Source organism: Alligator mississippiensis, chromosome 2 (genome assembly GCF_030867095.1).
Source record: "Alligator mississippiensis isolate rAllMis1 chromosome 2, rAllMis1, whole genome shotgun sequence".
NCBI lineage: Eukaryota > Metazoa > Chordata > Crocodylia > Alligatoridae > Alligator > Alligator mississippiensis.
Genome location: NC_081825.1, coordinates 215,411,638 through 215,432,245, shown reverse-complemented (window position 1 = coordinate 215,432,245; position 20,608 = coordinate 215,411,638).

Genomic DNA, 20,608 nt, shown 5'->3' with positions numbered 1-20,608 from the left:
TCTTTGGTAGTTATTCCTGATTACCATGGTTTGTAGGCTTCTCATTTTAATTTCAGGAGGTCCATGACTTCCTTGTTGAGCCAAGGGGGTCTCCCAGGCTTTTTGCTGCCTTTTTTACAATAGGGAATGGACTTCCTTTGAGCTTTTAGGATCACTTCCTTGAGGAACAACCACTTACATTGTACTCCCTTCCTCATCAGACCTTGGTCCTGCAGGGCCTCGCCAACCAATTCCCTAAGCTTGTGGAAGTCAGCTTTCCTAAAATCAAGGATTTCTACCCTACTGGCCAATTTACCTGACTTATGGTGGATGGAGAAGGTGATCATCTCATGGTCACTGTTGCCCAGTTTCCCTTGAATCCTCAGGTTGCTCACTAGGATTTGGCCAGAACCAAGTCTAGAAGTGCTTTGCCCCAGCTCAACCCATAGACTTCTTGTGTTAGAGCTCCTCAACGCAAGTGAGGAAGCTTTGTGAGCAGTCGGATCTAGCTGAGTGCTCATCCCAGGAGATGTCTGGGTTGTTGACAACCAATGACAACCATGCTCTGAGAGCATGCAGCATCTGCTAGTTCTCCAGAGAATTCCTGGTGGAGTTGTTCCTCTTGGTTTGGAAGTCTGTAATAAACTCCCATGGTCAAATCCCCTTCCGCATGCTTTTCCTGTATCTTGACCCAGAGGGTCTCAAGTTGCCTTTCTTTGTTTCTAATCTTCACTTCTAGAGGGGTGTAATGTTCCTCCACATAGGGAGCACCTCCATCGCCCTTCTTCCCAACACAATCCCTCCTATACAGGGTGTACCCCCTATTCCTGTGGTCCAGTCATAGGTGGAGCCCACCATATCTCCATGATCCCTATGAGGTTGTATTGGTTGTTGGTTAGTAGGAAGGGCCAGTTCCTCCTGCTTGTTTCCCATGCTTCTGTTGTTAGTGTACAGGTAACTAAGCCTGCCATTGGAGGTCCTAGGCTTTTGGGTGAGCTGTGGAATAACCTGTCCATTGGCCAGTGCTGGTTTTGAGGTTCACATTTTTCTGGCTTATGCTACTGATTGATGGCCCGTCCCCAGGTGATTCAGCACTGGTGAGGCCACATCTAGAATACTGTGTTCAGTGTTGGGCCCTCCACTACAGATAGGGTACGGACAAACTGGAAAGAGTCCAGTGAAGGGCAATGAAAGTGGTATGGGAGCTGGGGCACATGATTTATGAGGAGAGGCTGAGGGAACTGGATTATCTAGTCTAAAGAAGAGGAGACTGAACGGGGATTTACTAGCAGCCTCAACTACCTGAAGGGAGGTTTGAAAGAGGATGGAGCTAGAGTGTTCTCAGTGGTGGCAGATGACAGAGTAAGAAGCAACAGTCTCAAGGAAGGGAAGTTTAGCTTAGATATTAGGGAAAAAAATTTCACTAGGAGAGTAGTAAAACACTGGAACACCCAGAGAGGTGGTGGAAGCTTCATCCTTGGAGGTTTTCAAGACCCAGCTAGACAGAGCTTTGGCTGGGAAGATCTAGTTGACAATGGTCCTGCTTTAAGCAGGGGGTGGACTAGATGACCTCCAGAGGTCCCTTCTAACCCTAATTTTCTATGATTCTATGAAGCAAAATACCATAACAGAATTGGCAATACATCTTATAGGTACCTCAAAACTTCTTTCACCCAAAGTGTCTGTCTACTTGATATAGAACTGACCTCTCCTGTGCTCCCAAAAAACTCAGGAATGCTTCAGTTTGGCTTTCATTCAAAACAGTTCCAGTCTGCTCCTGCTTCTCCCTCAAACAACTAAATCTGGGTTTGCTCTTCCCAGGTTGGCTAAATTCTAGCTTGCCTTTTCTGGATGAATTTACCTTGATCTAAGTCCTCTTTCAATTTCATATAATGCGTATTACTCAGTCTGAGGTAAATGATTCTTCTTTAAAAAAGAAGGAAGAATCTACAGACTTTATGCCATTTGGAAGATCTCAAATTCTCTCCAAACACATACACAGGAACACATTAAATAAAAATCATTTAGAAACATTTTAGTTTTGCCTGTCAATTTAAAAACAGAAAGTGTTTAAATTTTATCACATACAAATCATTAAACATTGCATTCAGTTCATCCTCTCTCATATATGACACCATCAATTCCCCCCCCCCCCAAAGTCTCTACTTCCCCATATCTCTCCTTGTCTTTTCAAACAATATTTACATTGGTACGTTTAACATGGACTTACCTAGGTATTTAAATGAGCCCACCCATCTGCCTAGGTAATTAAATGGCCCTCATAACTGTAGTACAGGAGACCCTTTCAATTCGTGGGAGATATGTCCTAAAGATCCCCGTGAATGGGAAAATCCATTTTATGTCTGCGTTCATGAGCACTGGCAGTGGCAGGAGTGTGGCGGCAGCAGGAGCCCAGAGGCAGCAAGTGCAGAGCTCCTACAGATGCCACCACTGCTGTAAAACTATACACTATGGAGAGAGCATGCAGGGAGAAAGTGTGCACGGGGAGAGAGAGCATGGCTTTGAATATTCGCACCGCAAATATTCAAAACCACGAATTGTGAATCCACAAATAGTGAGGGTTTCCTGTAATTAAGTGCCTATAGCCTGGAAGATGTTTGTGATTTCTTGTGAAAGACAGGAAGGCCTACCCCAAAACAAATAAGCTAGAAATCATTGAGTGCCTGAAGTGCTATGGGTAACAAGGGAAATAAACATATGATTAAATGCTAGGGTAACCAATGAAACATGTCAGATGAAATGCTGGTGAAAAATAAGGATGTGCACATACAGAAAAAAGATATGTGTATCTTTTTTCAACATTATATTTGCCTTCAAGCAAACAAAAGGTACTTCTTTGATCGCCTTCTTGCCTCTGGGATTTCTCCATAATTAAAAAGAAACTCTCAAGCTCAGAGAAGAACTACTAGTTTATTGATGTGCTCATAGTGCTCTCTACTGCTGTGTGGAGAGATCTTTTGTTCACAAGCTCAACTTCTCACTTGATGGGCTAGGGCTAAAATTGCTGTAGGTATGCCATGCTGAGCCCATAAAAATGGGTGGAGTGCTTTGCATTGCTCAATAGCGACTGTCTTCTAGGGACTGGTAGATTGGTGTTGACAGGTTCCCAATATAGTTTTATCCAGTCCAGCCTCCTTGCAGGGTGAAGTGAAGAGAAATTGGTAGCAATCCTCAGAGCCTCTTTATGGGGTGTGGGGAGAAGAGGGGCGTGGAGCGGGGCATGTGGCAGGGGAACTGCTCAGAAAATATTAATTGAAATCGAAAGCAAAGTTCTTCTATTTGAATGCTAATATAACATACCCAACTCACCCTGTATTACTTTTCATGAATTGAATTGTATTTCTTTGGTGGGAATTGCTTGGAACCCTTTGTGTTGCACTACTCAACTGGTTTAAAAAGGCTTAAGAGTAATAAATACACATAACTAAGAGCTGATTCTGCTTCACCTGGATGAATTGTGAGGCTTACATGAGACCAAGGTTGTTAGCAGTTACAAAATGTATTGGAGCTGCTAGAGGTGTGTGAAACGATGAAACAAGCTTGACACAGACATAACAAATGTTCGAGTCTTAATGCAACAGAAGCTGGGGGGGCAGGAGGGATCATCATCTTCTTGGCCTGAATTGTGAGGCTTGCAAAGAAATGGCGTTGTCTAGAATGGACTACAAATAACAGGATGGGAGTGAACTGGACAGCGAGTAATACTAGGACCCTATATATGAGAAAGAAGAATGTTCCACTCATCAGAAATACCAGGAGGTGCTCACAAGCTGATCAATGTTAGTGGTGTGTGGAAGGGATTGTTCATCCACCCCATCCTCCGGTGAGAAGAAGCTGGAATGACAATTATTCAAATTTTCCCTGACAATATTTTGGTTTGGGTTCACATGATGGAAAAGGGGAAGTTTCTTATTTTATGAAAACTAGTTTGTGCCTCTCTACTTCTATGATACTGACTTAAATGTATTATAGAAGGGCGCGGACAATTATTTTAGTTCCAAAGGCAAAACCCCCATTCTTCTTAGCAGAGTTATAAGCATTGCAGGTATGTTCATGTAGACTAGCAATTTGTTTTTTAATTGTTCTTACCCATAAAAATATAACAAACCTTTAAAATAGTAAAAACAAAATATTTAAAATCTAATATAAATATTCAGGTTTAAAGTCATTAGTCACATAAAGCTTGCCCAAGCCTCCAGTAATGGAAAGCACCATGTGACATAATTTGTGCCACATTATCTTGCCAGAAAGATGCTCCTGAACACCTTCACTCACATTGATTTCACTGAAGTCAGTGGGAATGAAGAGTCATCAGTAGCCCTACAGAGATGCTCATTACCTGGCTGGATCAAGTCCTAAATCCTGTAATTTCAGATCCAAACTTTCCCCATGTTAATATCTGGGGATTAAATGTGGGTCAATCTTTACGCTTAATGTACTCAAGGTTATTCATTCGTCTTGGGCAAAGGAAAAAGATCAGCCTTTTAATGCCCTTTTATGGTCTGTTTAACTTTCTGGTTCCTGTGCTTTAACACAGTACAATTGTTTGGGTCACCCTATGGAAAGTATTTTAATTGTTTTAAAGATGTAATTTAAACACATGTCCTTTCTTTTACCAAATCTAAATTTGAAAAATAATTGACACTGTGCTTCGAAATAGATAAAACTTCTTTCAAGAAAGCTTTCTAATATCTCCTACTTAGGGAATAGTAAGTGTTGAACAATTATGAAAGAAAAGGGCTTGGTCCTTATATAGAAAAATGCAAAAACCGTTTTGGCACGGATTAATAAGCATGATGTTTATTTTTTCTGAATGTCTGAATAAACATCACTGAGATAAAAGAGGAAAACATGGATCATCTATTGATGCATTTTTGCTTGGCTTCCCCTGTTATGACCAATAAACATCTCCACTGGTGCATTTAGTTTTTTTAAATTACGTGTATTTCAACAATTGCTTAAAGGCTCTTTATTTCATGATCTCTCATGTTAAAGATCTTTAAAATCTGACCTCAACATTGAGTTAGTTCAATTAGGGATGACCCCTGCTTTAACTTTTTATAGGTTGCTTGTTTCTTGTGGTCAGCATACAGAACTGTGCATAATAGAACATTTCCAGCTGTAACTAGAGAGCTTAGCCTTGCAAAGTTCTGAGCTACTGGCTTAATGCTGTGCAATCGACATCTCCAAAACACCTGTTCAGGCTATGACTGACAAACAATCATGCCATTATTCATCTGTGAAATTGGCATTCTAAATCCCAGAGCTCTGAAATCCTAACCACAACAAAGAGTCAAAAATAAGGCAAATTCATGTACATTTGGCTACCTGCTAACATTAATGTGATAGACTTGCCAAGGATTTACTTATCACAACATTTCACCAGAAGTGTATGTATGTCCTTTTTCTGCTTGCAAAACATTTCATAAATGGTTTAGCAAAAGCTTTCATTCAAAATATCAAAGGTGGAGCTCATAATCAACTCTTGATTATCGAGATATGAGAGATTTATTGTTTACTTGTTGAATTATTTTATAGACAATTGTTCTGATATTTTGTAGGACCGTTTCTCTTATATATTGACATTTCACCTGGAGACAATTTAATTCATTAGCTACTGGAGATGAAGACACCAGCTCTTTTGATGCAATTATCCCCAATAAGACAATGAAATAGTATTAGAAGGTGATCAAACTGTAGGCTTTTAAAATTCTGTAAACGGTAATGTCTGACTTTCCACATAGCAACAAGACTCCTCTCTAATCTACTATAGTTCGCAGAAACTATTTGGATCAAGGAGGCCAAGGTTCCAGGCGTGGAATATTACTCCTAAAGCAAATACATGGATGAATCCACTTATGACTAGAAATCACAGTCTAATTTAACACTAACTGTTATTCCATGTACAGCTGATCACAACTTTCTTTCCCACAGATGATTTTGACTTACTGTTGTTAACCAATAATCAAATATTTTGAGTCTTCAGCTTGTATTGGGATTCACTTTGTGTTTTTGAACTGAGTATTTTAAAAGGAATTGTAACTTTCATTCTCCTAGAAAGATCATTTTGGTGCACAAAATTTCAGCCTTATGGGAAAAGCAGAAGAACTAAGTCAAAGATCCTTCTAACTCCCTATTGGCTTACAACTGTGGCCCAAGAACACTGTACAGGACTCCAGACATTGCTGATCAAAGACTAAACAAGATACTACAAAAACTGGGCGCATATATTATAATGAATCATTGTTTTGATGAATGCCACTTCTTTTTATACAATTTTTTATAAGGCAAAATTTCCCCTTATCTATTCAGTGTTCTAAATTTTTCTGCAAAAATTCCTGATTTGCAGACTGCCAAGGCTTACAGGTATTAAATTGCCTGTTTCTGTTCCGCATTGTAATATCTTTTCAATCAGTTTTATACAGGCAAATATTTATTATTATGAATCTGAAACTTGCTTTCTATGAAGTTTCTCAAATATTCACTTATAATTTTTCAGACATTCCTAATTTGCTGGAAGTGTATGGAAAGTGAACAGAAAAGTGGTATAAACCCAAATAAAGTAGACTCACAAAAACAATTTAAGTAATATTGGTAATTGATAAGTGGTTCTTAACCTTTTTAGATTTGAGGCACCCCTTGTTAGACTCAAGACAGCCCTCAGAAAATGCCAGCTCTTAACCTTCACTCATTTCTTACTATGGAAAATTAATTGAGCAATTCTTCTGTTGCAAAGAACACAGAAAAACCACTACAGGTCAGAATGTTTTTGATATATGAATTCATTTTTTAAATCTCTGGGTTTATTTTGTGAATCATGTCTTGTTTTTCCTGTGCATCTCAGTGCTAATATTATGTCACCCTTAAAAGGATCTCTCTGAAACCTAATATGCTGTGGTGCCCTGGTTAAGAGCAACAGGTCTAAGATTAGGGACATTTCAGAAGATTTATTTGGGATATCTGGTGTAAACATTTTGTTACTGCATAATTTCCCAAATACAAAAAGCTATCCTGATGTTCCCTTTGTTGAGACAAGAACATATGACTACTTTAGAAATTAAATAACAAAATAACCTGCTTCTCTATAGCTTTTGGTGTCCTGGGTCCATCTTACCCTGGGAAGAGTGGAAAGGGGCAGTTGTTAGTGCTTTAATTGCTTTTCGAAAACACATCTCTGGTTACAAGTTGTAATAGAAGAGGTGCGTTTTGTGTGTGTGTGTGTGTGTGTGTGTGTGTGTCCTGTCAGAGAGTTGATCTAGTCTGCTCTACACAGTTGTTTCTTTCCTAATATTTCAGTTCTGTGGTTTTCAAAGTACTCGTTGAAAGCACTAATTAGTGATCATTTAAGTACTTATGTAATGTTAACTCCAGCACACAGGGATGCTTTTGAACCTGGGCTCTGTTCATTCCATTTCATTTTGAAGCTTTGAAGATAATTGATTTTTGAAGAATGACCTATTCCCTTAAAAAAAAAATCAGAGACTAATAGAGTAGGGAGATAATCTTGACTTAACCATTCATACCATCTTTTAGAGGAAGAACTAACTGTTTATTTTCCCTCCTGGATATCAGCTAATAATTTTTAAAGTGCTTTAACCAAATTTGAAATAATTTAAAACATAATTACCCTGTTGCAGAAAACTTTAATTATAAATTGTCATGATCAAGAGAAGAAAAAAAAAGTGAAACATAGATGAATAGCCAAAATATGGAGACAAAGAAGGAGAAAGTTTTGAAAATCAGGTTGTGAATATTTTATAAAAATAGAGGCACAACTTATTTTTCAGAGAGAACAGGGCAAAGGAATATGTATGCAATGGTAATTTAAAGCTCACTTTTCCACTCAATGATTCTGGTACTAGCTGCAGTCCACCTATGCTGATGGCAAATGCCGTTAAAACTGCTCTAATGAATGCTGGTTGTAGATAGTCCTTTGAAGGATCCAGAACCATAGCGGAAGACCAGTATAGTAAACAGATATTTCAGCATCCTTAATTTTCTTCAGCTTATTCCTTTATCCCTGCTACGTCAGCAGCAGAATAGGAAAGTAGCCTAAACAACGCCTCCGTGTGGTTTCCACACTACCCTACTCTCGCCTTTGCATTGGATCCCCCTTGAGCATTTGTGCCATACATAGACATATGGAGAGGACTACCACCAAGTGACATGAGAACCTTGACCTGTGCTGCAACTCCAGAACTTAAGGCACAAGAAGAAGGACAGCTGGCCCTGGCCTGTGTGACAGTATGGTCTCTAGATGTTCACCATAGCACATGTGGCTCCAGTCCCACCAAGACACTTGTGGTGGACTTACAAGGAGACCAATGCCTGCACAATTCAACCCTTGCAATAAGGGAATTTCCCAGGACTCTGGTAGTTTTTTAGGTCCATTTGATAATGCTGTAGTGATGTGTAGTCATCATGGGGGAAAAATATCTTACCTAAGGAATTTCTCTGCATTTTTAGAAGTTACAAATAATGCTATATCCAAGAACCAGAACCGCCTATTTTTTTCTTAGCTATATAGTATGTACTTTCCTGCTTGGAGGAAAAGAAGTGGTGGAGGCCATATAAACAGTTCCTACTCCAGGGGTGTCCAGATGAGCATGCACATGTCGTTTGCAGTGCCTCAAAACTGTTTGACACACTGTAAACCATACATGGTGCACATGCAACCATTTGCTGTGCTGCAGATTTGCAGCACAGCACCAAAATTTGATACTGGGAACTCTGAGGAACAAAAAAAAAAAACCTGCCACGAAAAAATTAGGGTGGTGCATGCTCTAGGACCATGCACCAGAGCAACTGGAAGCTGGGTCCTATATGGAGATGCTCTAGCTGATGGCCAGAGCATTTCCACGGCTTTAGGTGTCCCCCCAACAACAAATTTGTGCCACTGCTATTTGTGCCACAGGAAAGGTATACCCCTGCATGTGCGGATGCCCCCCCTGTGTCTACACTGAGCTTTTTATTTGCACTTTCTCTCAATTTCCATATTATGGGTGTGGCTGCATTTATGTGAGCGGGGGTATGCAGTAGTGTAATTAAGCCGGGATGAACAGAGCAGCATCCCCAGGCACCATCTTGGTTCTGGGTACTAGGAGTAGTAAGGGTGTGGAGGTGAAAAATATCTGTCACTGCAGCTCCTGTTTGGATACACCACTACCACGGGCAGCTGGCGCTACCCCATGTGCCGCTGCTGCTTAGGGCACAGATCTACACCTCTGGTTGTATGATAACTGTGTAGACCATTATTATCTTTTTTATTGTGTCTGATCCTTTTCAGGATAAATCCTGATGACATGATGGTGAATGCAGTAGAGATCAGACTACACCCTGTGTCCCCATGCTTTTTAATAAAAAATGCAGAATAGGGAAGACCTTGTGCTTCTGTCAACCCATTTATCATTACAAGCAGCATATGTATCAAGCAGTCAGTGCAGCTTGGTTTGTATTAAAGGTACTTCCCTATAATTAAAATGAAAACTGGACATTAATTGTTGAACAGGTACTGGGGCAAAACAATCCCTTGCAAAGCTTTGTCTCATATGGAACATGGGACACATCTCAATGTTTTTCTAGATGTTAAAAAACCTGCATTATGCAAGAGTATGAGCAACTCATGGTAGGGCCCCCTTCAGTGAATCAAGTTGCAGCAAGGGAAGTTCAGCTTAGATACTAAGAAAAACTCTCTCACCAGAAGGGTAACAAAGCACTGGAGCAGGCTACCCAGAGAGGTTGTGGAAGATCCATACTTAGAGGTTTTTTAAGACCTGGCTAGACAAAGCCTTGACTGGGATGTTACAGTTGGTGATGGTTCTGCTTTGAGCAGCAGGATGGACTAGATGACCACCTAGGTCCCTTCCAACCCTAATGTTTCGTGATTCTATGATTCTACTTGAGAGCTGATGACATGAAGCAATTTGTAAGAGATGGTCCCCAAAGTGCAAGGGTCATCCAAATTAGAATACAAGTTTGCAAATGATGTAGCATTCCATCAGTTTTTTCTAGCCCTCAACTCCTGTTAGTGTCTGGATACTGCAACCACTGCTAGGAGCCTGATTGTGTTACCTCTCATCACAAAGATTTCACTGTTGGAAAGTGTAGAGTATTCCAATGCTTTCTGAAAGCTATTTGAAACTTGAAGTTAAGAATCAAAGAGAGGTGAAAGTGTAAGAAATTCTATCCAGTTTCAAGTCAGAGAAGCCTTCTTTTCATGCAGCATTTTGAAGGGAAGTTGTCTAACTCCTCCACTGTAGATAGCGGGTATTCACAAAAAAAGCAGCTAAATGCCTAATACATAAACTGAACTGAAGGAAATTCTATATGGAACTTTCAATTTCTTCATACATAAGCTATAACAAAAGCATCACAGATCATCACATTCCCACAGCCCATTAAAATGTATGATAACTGAGTTTCTAAGGTCACCTAGGAGATGTACTTATAAAAGTTAAGTCATACTTGGAAGATCAAGTTTAAAGAGATACTCAATGTTTACTTAATGCTTCACAACTGTGTTGTATAAGCATTGTTGTTTTAGACTCACTCATTGGTACCTGTGCAATGTTTTCTTAGCGTATTAGACACAAAAATCGTGAAAATTTTCTGATCGTTTTTGCATGTTAATGTAAAACTGTTGGCTTATCTTTCTGTATAACTTTAGAGTGTAGAGAATTTACAAATTATTTTCTGATACTTGTTAGCATTTCTTTTTCATCTTCATAATTTTTTCAAGAAATTGCAAAGAGGGACATGCAAAAATATAGTAAGGCATTTAAATAATATAGCAATCACTATCACCAGTACTTATGTCAGGAAAAAAAAACAATGTACATGTCTATTGCTTTGTACTTTTAGTTTCTAGTTTCTCTTTTGTTTTTAGGAGTGGGGAGGGAAATAGAAACTAAATCAATAAAGCAATAGGTTTATAAAGAAGGGGCAAAAAAAGAGGAGGGCTGAACACAAACATATAATTGGTGTATTCTGTTTACATAAATGATTTAAATATGCTGGTTTACATCACAACTTTGTTAATGAGTATAGTGACACCACATTTTAGTGTACTTCCCCCCCTTTTGCTATTAATCTATTGTTTCCTATACAAATCTGCATTTATTCTTTTAATTATTAAGTTTAAATTTCCATGTTTTGCATATTAGATATTTGCTAAGAATAGCTATACCAATTTCTTATTATTCATGGGAATAGGTATTTAATTTAATTATTTCTGTATATAGATTTTTAGAAAGGAGCTGATATTTATAATCAGAGTTGTGGAAAGTACTCTGCATATACACTTTGATATAAAGCCATTTGAAGTAAATGGGAAAAGATCTAATTACTTCATTAGGATTTGGGTGTGGCCCATATTGCGTCAGGATCTCTGTAATTTGTGACAAGAGAAAAATGTTAAGACACAGGTTAGCTGATCTGTAAAATGTAATTTTTTTACTTTTTAAAACCAAAGTGTAAGAGCAAAAGCTAAGATCGACTTAGGAATTAAAAATATAATATTGCTATGAATGTGGAAATATTAGACATTCTGGAGATGAAAATCTATTTTCTGTCCACTGATTAGAGTACTCTAAGAGGGCAAGAATAGCTTCCCAGTGTCTCACTCCTGAAATGTTCAGTCTGATCCTGAATGCTTTGAAGTCAATGACCAACCTCCTATTGACTTTAATGGAAGCAGGCCCCTCCAAAGACTGGAGTACTTCAATCAGACTAAGAGCATGGGTGAAAACTTGGCTACACTGAAGTCAATGGGAACTTTGCTATTGACCTTAATGGGGCAGAATTTTCCCCCATTTGTTTTAATCTTATCCTTTTCATTAGACTTGTGTGATTATCCTGGAAGAGTTACTAGGCCATAATTGTGAAAGAATTAATATTTTCAGACCAGTTGAATTGGTGGCCTATTTTAGCCTACACATTATTTTGTTACATTGTGAAAACATGAAGTTAACATTAAGTCCATGGTTTGAAATATGGGGGGGAGGCAGGGAGGGTCAGGAATGCTGAGCCCCCCATAAGAGATGAGGGCCCCTGCATAAAGTGATGAGAGCCCCACAAAAGCCCCTCTATAAGAAATGAAAACCTCGGCCCATCCCGCACCTTTGAAGCAGCTCAGCCAGTGGTGGCTCTTTCTAGCTGCCCCCACCACAGACCCCCACAAGACTCGGAGCATAATTCAAACCCTGATTAAGTCATTCCTTGAATTCCCTCAAATCTTTTTTTTTCCCCAAATGGAATTAAGATATTCTTTAGGAAGGGAAACATGAGTTGCTTGTGCAACCCTGGATCTATAAGGGTTGCACTATTAATATTACCAAGAATTTATATTTCAGCACATACAGGCTTCATTCAGAATCGAGGGCAGTTGTATTAGACCAGGTATAAGCCCCTCAGAGGAAACAGTGCCTTGTCAAAAGGGCTTGCAATTTCAAATGGCAGGCAATGTACAAAGGATGAAAAAAGTGGGATGCAAACATCTATAGACAATTGTTTATATAGATTTGCAGCTCAGGGTTTTTTTGTTATTGTAAGAAAGTGAATTAAGATCCATCTCTTCCCTTCACTTAATCAGATTGGTTCATCTCTCATGGCAGAGATATGTTTTGGGGTGAGTTCTGAAGGAGGGGAGGGAAGGCAATCTATGCATAAGAAGCAGTGCTGAAAATGATGCAGCAATATAAAATGTAGAAAGCTGACTACTGAATGGACAAGACTACTATGTTTGATGGTGGTTATGGGGCCAGGCAGCTGATAAAAGGTGAGAGGTGGGTGAGTAATGAAATTGTATCCAGATCCACCTATGTCAATAGCTAATATTGATTCTGCTGATGTTTATGGTGAATTTTGGTTTACAATCAAGGGGCATGTCTACATGTGCTTTTACGTGCGCTGAAACTTAATGTGCATTTACCTAATGCACATTAAGGCAATTTTAGGTCTGATGTGGCCTATTTTAAGGCAGCATCAGGTCCATTAGAAGTAAGTGGTGCTCATAGTTTATTAAAGTATACAAAATCTTTAAATATGCAAATTTGGTTAAATAATTGCTGGGTGCTACAAACCTAGAACAACTACTGTATGTACATTGCCTTTTTCTAACCTTCAAACAGACTGAATGAAGGTTAAGTGTAAAAAATAGATTGCAAAAATTAAACGGGGAAAAGAACACACCTATGGCCAAGACTGATTGGAAAGGCTTCATATGGGACATGAAATACACCGATGGCTATTTACAGTGGGATTAATTTCATTCACATTAGAGAATACCTATTATGTTTCTTTAGTTTATGCTTAAACAGCCATCTAATTAAACAGAATTGATCTTCTACTAAGCTTGCAGCTGAGCAAAACACTGTGCGCTCTGCAAGAACATTTTTTTTCATGAATAATATGGCACATAATTAAAATTAACGGGATTTTTTGTTTTTACCTCTCAGTCCTTAAGAAATTATCTTATCATTTCACCATAATCGAGCATTCCTTCCTGGTTCTATGGGTCAGTGAAAGGGTTAAAAATTCTCTATCTCTATCTTGATCTTTGTTGAAATGGTGTATGGGAATGAAATGGTTGCCAATTTGTTTGCAATGCATTCTGACTGTACGGGAGTTCTTTTTCTCCTGACAGGCAGGTGAGATCAAAGTGGTGCAGGACAAAAGGGGCTCAGCAGTGATTTGTCAGGGGACGAAAGGCAGTCCTGTCTGGGAAAGTGGCTGTAGCCCAGAACGAGCCTTCAGATCACTAACACACTAAAGAAATCATGGCATGAGAAAAAGTACAGCAGAAAAGGTTTAAAGGTCAGTTTTATTTGGTTTGGATTATTGGTGCCTCCTTTTAAACCAAAGAGCAAGAGGGAAAAAGAACAGGCTAATAACCTTTGTTATTGTCCAGGAAAAAACTCTTTTGTACACATTGCTTGGGGATTGTCTGTAATTAAAATGCTGTTGTTAGACCCAGGGACTGATTCTGCAATTTCTTACTCACATGAGTAATCCTTAGTCACATGAATAGTTCTGTGGGGCTGCTCACGTGAATAAAGATTAATTTCACCACTAAGAGTTTGCACATTTGGGCACTAAATTTGGTTTAGTAATGTCCTTTGTGTCTGTATGCATGGGTGCATGCGTGCGTGCGTGCGTGTGTGTGTGTTCTTCAGTGGTTGGCAATGCCCTTTGTTTTCAGATAAAATAGCGTTTTCTTGGGCGATCTGCAAACCATATTTTAAAAATGAAATATTTGTTTGTGAGTTCCCAAGAAAGCACTTAGATACACAATTTCACTTTTTGGCTTTGAATGATAGTAAAATGTAAGAAAATAATTAGTTCCCTGAGCACTAAGTAATTGGAGTGATCAGGCAAAATGGGGTCCTTTATAAATAAATAAGCAGAATGAGCCAGGTCCTCAGATGGTGTCAACTGATATAGCTTTATTGATCTCAATGGAACCGTATCACTTTACAGGAGATGAGAATCTCACAATAATGATAAACTTTAAAAACCTGTATTGGACTAACAAATAGCATACTCTATGTTAGAATTCTATACTAAATGTCTTGTTCCTTGAGCTGTCACAAGCTCTTGGTGACTTAGACAGGACAGATTTGGCTCCCTTCAGATCTAGCTCCCCTGGGAAGTGGGAACCATACTAGTTGATCAAGAATGCTTCTAAAAGGAGCTCAATGAAGTCTTTTAAGTCAGAGAATAGTTGTGACATAGAACCTGTGAATAGGGAGAAAGGAGGTTACATGTGAGGAAATACAAGATGGTGCAGGCTGACCTGGGCTTCTAGTTTCTCAGAACAAAATAACAAAGTAATCCTGCCTGATGTGGTCACTTAGAATTTGTCTGTGTACATGTGTCCCTGGACTACACTCTCTTCATCCTGAGTGGAATAGATAAATAGATGATAGAGAGCAGAAAAGAGAGGAAGAAGAAAAGGTCATTTTTTAGTTCACATGCGTGATATATTAGAAGTTGGCTCTGATATTATACTTAAGATGGTATGTAAGTTGTAACTTCTTGGGGGGAAATGAGATATTGGTGATTGCGTGGAAGGTATTTCCCACCGCATTTCTGCATTTCCTCCATAGTAGAATACAGTATGAACCAGGTTGTCATAGTCTTGCCTCTGAACCTTGATAAAAAAGGAAATCTATGTCATCAGTATTGAAATCTCTTTCTCTTTAAAGTAAATGACAAAGATAACTACTGACTGTCTTGTTAATATTCATTAACATTTTTACTTTTCATTTCTATTTTGGAAATAAGTTATCTCAGCATAGTTCTCCATTGAAATAGGTACACCATAAACATTTAAGATGATTACATCTATGCATAATAACTTACAGTATAATGTAGAAAGACATAAAAGCACAAGGACAAGAGATACAATATACCAACAAAATGATTCAAGTGATGACATACTCATGAGTGTAATTTTTTTTTTTGTATATTTTTCATTTATATCGCAAGAAGTGGCTAAAGATTTTACTTGAAAGACTGAAGATAACCTCTCTCATCTCCCACCTCCCCATAAAAAAAATTAATAAAACTGGGTTGATATCAAGACTATTGTTTGGTTTATAAGAGAGATGTAACAGAACTATTTCAAACATTTTTTTAAATTAAACACTTAAAATACAAATAAAAAGTTTTTAATGGACAAGAGGTCATTTGTACCCAAAACATTTACCTGTCTGCCAGTTTCCTAGGCAGAGCAATGTAAAAAAAAATGCAATAGTTAACTGTGGCTCTTCATGATGATTATACGTATAAATCCCCAGAGTGAATGACACACGCAGCCAGAATGCATAAGGTTGAAATATTCAGTAAATAAATATCTTTTGCAGCTGCGTGAATGTCCTGCCTATTTACTTGTATCCCCACCCAAGTACATATAAGGAAGCACAGTCCCAACTGTTACAATGTCTGTCATAGGATGCTGCTAAAACAGGAATCGATGAGACAATGATCTGTAAGAACAGCAGTCATTATGGTGAAAAAACATTCTTTATTCTTTAAGCATTGGCTACCTGAATCCCCGCTGTATATCCCTTAGAGAAATGGCCATAAGAAATGGAGTCCAGGGCTCCTCAGTTGGTGTGTGAATTTGATCTAGAGGACAAGTTCAGAGAATAATGCTGCATGAAGATATAGACGGAGCCCCAGATACCATTTTGTCTCATTTTGATGAAAAAAAAAATCTTTAACACATGCAGGTAAAGCCGGCTTTGACCTGATGGAATAGGTTCTAATACCTTGGGATATACTACAATCCCCACTAGTCCACAAGGAGGAAGCATGCTAAGTCTTGTTTGGATGGCCTCTAACTGGAGAAAGGAATCTGCCCTCATTCCTGAACTCAAGCTCAATGTGCAGAGGACCAATGGCTTTGCTACTACCGAAACTGGTGGGCCAAAGTGTGAACTAATAAAAAACACTGATCATCTCTAGAACCTTGCAGTAATTAAAGAGAAATGCAGAAAGTGGTAGTACCCTCCCACCACTGAAATAGAATGTGTTGTATCTTGTGTTGTGGTAAACTAGTTCTTTTGACAGATTCTCTTTTTCAGAAAGAAATTTCTGGCTATTGTTTCTTTGATGCCCCTCTTGCACAGGGAGTTAGGATAGTCTCATTCCAGAAAAATTTGAAAACCATGGTGTTACACAAACATTGACACACCAAACCAAAACTTTCAGGGACACTTGCTATGGAAGTGCATAGTTTGCTCTGCTTGCAGCCATTGCCAGCTTTATAATTGTCTGTTAAAATCAGAAGAAAAGGCTGAGGAATGTCTCTACTTCAGGATATTAATATAGAGATTGGCCTACCCGCAACTCCAGAGCTTTGGACAATAACTTCATCAGTGACTTGGACGAGGGAGTGAAGTGTACTCTGTCCAAGTTTGCAGATGACACAAAGCTATGGGGAGAAGTGGACACGCCGGAGGGCAGGGAACAGCTGCAGGCAGACCTGGACAGGTTGGACAAGTGGGCAGAAAACAACAGAATGCAGTTCAACAAGGAGAAATGCAAAGTGCTGAACCTAGGGAGGAAAAATGTCCAGCACACCTACAGCCTAGGGAATGACCTGCTGGGTGGCACGGAAGTGGAAAGGGATCTTGGAGTCCTAGTGGACTCTAAGATGAACATGAGTGAGCAGTGTGATGAAGCCATCAGAAAAGCCAATGGCACTTTATAGTGCATCAGCAGATGTATGACGAATAGGTCCAAGGAGGTGATACTTCCCCTCTATCGGGCACTGGTCAGACTGCAGTTGGAGTACTGCGTGCAATTCTGGGCGCCGCAATTCAAGAGGGATGCGGATAACCTGGAGAGGGTCCAGAGAAGGGCCACGCGTATGGTTAAGGGCTAGCAGGCCAAGCCCTACGAGGAGAGACTGGGGCACCTGGACCTTTTCAGCCTCCGCAAGAGAAGGTTGAGAGGCGACCTTGTGGCTGCTTATAAGTTCATCACGGGGAAACAGAAGGGAGTTGGTGAGGTTTTATTCACCAAGGCGCCCCCGGGGGTTACAAGAAATAATGGCCACAAGCTAGCAGAGAGCAGATTTAGATTGGACATTAGGAAGAACTTCTTCACAGTTCGAGTGGCCAAGGTCTGGAACGGGCTCCCAAGGGAGGTGGTGCTCTCCCCTACCCTGGAGGTCTTCAAGAGGAGGTTAGATAACCATCTAGCTGGGGTCATCTAGACCCAGCACTCTTTCCTGCCTATGCAGGGGGTCGGACTCGATGATCTATTGAGGTCCCTTCCGACCCTTACATTTATGAATCTATGAATCTATGACTTGATTCCAGTTAGTCCCAAAGCCTGAGTCAGCAATACAACAGATGGTGAAGTTGTAATGAACGAGAGGTATTTGCAAATATGCACTACTTCCATCCACTGCATCAGAGAACACTGCCACTCATCAACCCATGTTGTCAAAGTGATGCTGAGATACTGGTTAAAATACTGAACTTCAACACTTGTGCAGTGATCGCAATTAGATTCTGGTCTATATATATATCTGGAAGAGTCTAGGGGACATAACAGCCTGAGGAAAAATCAGAAAGTTGTCTATAACATGGTCTGGTATTGTCAGATGATGATGATCTTTTGTCTGTATGGTCTTATGGGAGATAACAGTCATGGATCTAAATTCTAGTACAACCCTATGGACATTACATCTTTTTAATGTGGATTATCAGGCCCAATAACTGAAACATGTGGAAAAATGTGCTGAGGCAGATTTTTATTCTTGAAAACCATCCATCTCTTCTCTTCATGTTCAACCTGTAGCACAGGTGCTGCAAGTGGCATGGGCGTCCTCTGCGTATGGCAAGTGGCAGATCAGGATGGGGACAGGCAACGCAGTGGCTGATAGGGCAGAAAGCAGAAAGTAAAGCATCAGAGGAGGCAGAGAGCACAGGTCTGGGAGTAGAAAGCAGAGCAGAAGATCGGGCGGGAGAAGGGGGTCAGCGTGACACTTGGAGGGATGCATTGATAATTTATGGCACACTTGCCAGAAAGTTTTATCCCCACTGATATTGATATGGAGTCCTCTTCAATAGGTTATGAGGCTCTTGGGATTAAATTCAGAGAGGTGTTGGTTAAGTCAATGGAACAACTCAAGTTCTTATTATTTAACTGAACCAGGGACTCAGTGAAGACTATTAGACTTTAAAGGTTGTGCATGGCAGAATGCAAGACTGGTAACATTAGTCTCACCCAGACTCCAATATTGAAATACACATCTGCGATAAAAAGTGAAGGATGAACCGGAGAGAAGGAATATGGTTCTTAGGCCCCTGACATACATTACACTTAGGACATGATTAATTGTTTAATCACGTCTTAAGTAGTGACCTGGCCACATGTTCATTCAACTAATGGTGTGACAAAACTTGGAATAAGTGACAAAGTTATTACATAAAATATGTGTAATAACTTTGTCACTGGTTCCTATCATGCTTTTAAGTGAACATGTGTTCAGTGTTCAAAGCCCCCAGAGTGTATATATCCACAGTGTCTTCCAGAGTCTGGGAGCACTGGTCAGTTGATCAGGGCTCCCAGCTGAGGCAGCACAGTGAGATTCTCTCACTGGAAGCCTCAATCAGCTGATGGAGCTCCAAGCCACAGGAGCACAGAGTGCTTGTCCCCTACATGGCTGGGAGCTCACTGTGATCATGATCCCAGGCTTGCCCTGAATCAGCAATACGGGATGATGGGATCTGATACTCAATCCCACAGTCACGCCTCCTACCATGAATGTGCGGAATGGCAAGAGGTACATCAGATCCCATCATGCCTTCTTTTTGATGTGTGTCACTGGCCTTAGTGTCATTCACTGTAACTTCCCATATCTGATTTGTTCAGATATCTGAGATACATGCATGGTTTTGGAATGAAGCTTTCCATTTATTTTTGGTATTCAGAGGTAATGAGAGTAGAATCTATTGCCCTACAACAGTAGTCACCAACCAGTCGATTGTGATTGACTGGTCAATTGTGGAGCCTCTGACAGTCGATCTCAGTCTGGGGGGGCTGAGTGCATGCGTGCATCAGAGGCTGCACGTCCCACTGCCAGGTGGGCAGGGGGCACAGCTCAGCCCAGTGGTGGGATGCACATGGCATCACACCGCTCTCAGGGCAGCTGCAGTGGGGCTTGGGGTGCAAAGCCAAGCACACAGCAGCAGCCACCGCCTCCACCCCATGTACAGATCGGGGGGGGGGCACTTGCCCCTCAGGCCTCCACTGGGGTGCATGCAGAGGCAGGAGTCCTACCCCCATGCCTGCCTATTCCAAATATTACCTAGTGATTTGCATGTGGGGACTGAAGTGAGTCACTTGGCAAACATAGTATGGAAGCCCAGAAGGAGGTGAAGTCTTTAAGATGACATATCGTGTTCTGCCTTGCCATGAAACAACTCATGGTTCCTAGGTTTTGTGGTTGGACAAGGAAGCAGCAGTAGCTGGCCTGGAACCCATATTTAGTCAGCACAGTTAGATAGATTACTTCGATTTCCCCATTTTAAATCTCACTTAGCAGATCTAACTATTCTGGCCATTTATCTATCCCTAGTTGCAGACCCAGCAAGAAAGCTGCTCTTCATAAATGTAAAAATATTTGACCCCTTTTCAGGGAATCTGGTAATACCAACCAACTCTCTTAGGTGTAGGAGATACAGAGTTAAGGAATCAGCCAAAGGCACTGAATAATTTAGTTGCTTGGGAAAACTGCAGTATATCAATCTGTTTCATCTGAAGGATGATGGAAAGACTCTGTGACCTTTGTCTCCACTGATAACACCAGACGCAAATATTAGTCAGTCTTCCCAAGTAACCCTACAAACTATTAAAATCACCCAGGAGAGGACGTGTGACACTTAGAAAGGAAGTGGTTTCTGACTTAGGACACAGGTAATGTAGAATGGGTAATGCAGCAGAGTTGCACAGAGGAAACAGAACTAGAGGATAATACATGGGGTATCCAGGAGGAGAGGCCAACAAAGAGGAACTTAATATAAAGGCACTAGGTGCAGAGGGACATGGTGCTGAAATACTGAGTAGAAGGGACCTCTACATTGCAGCATCC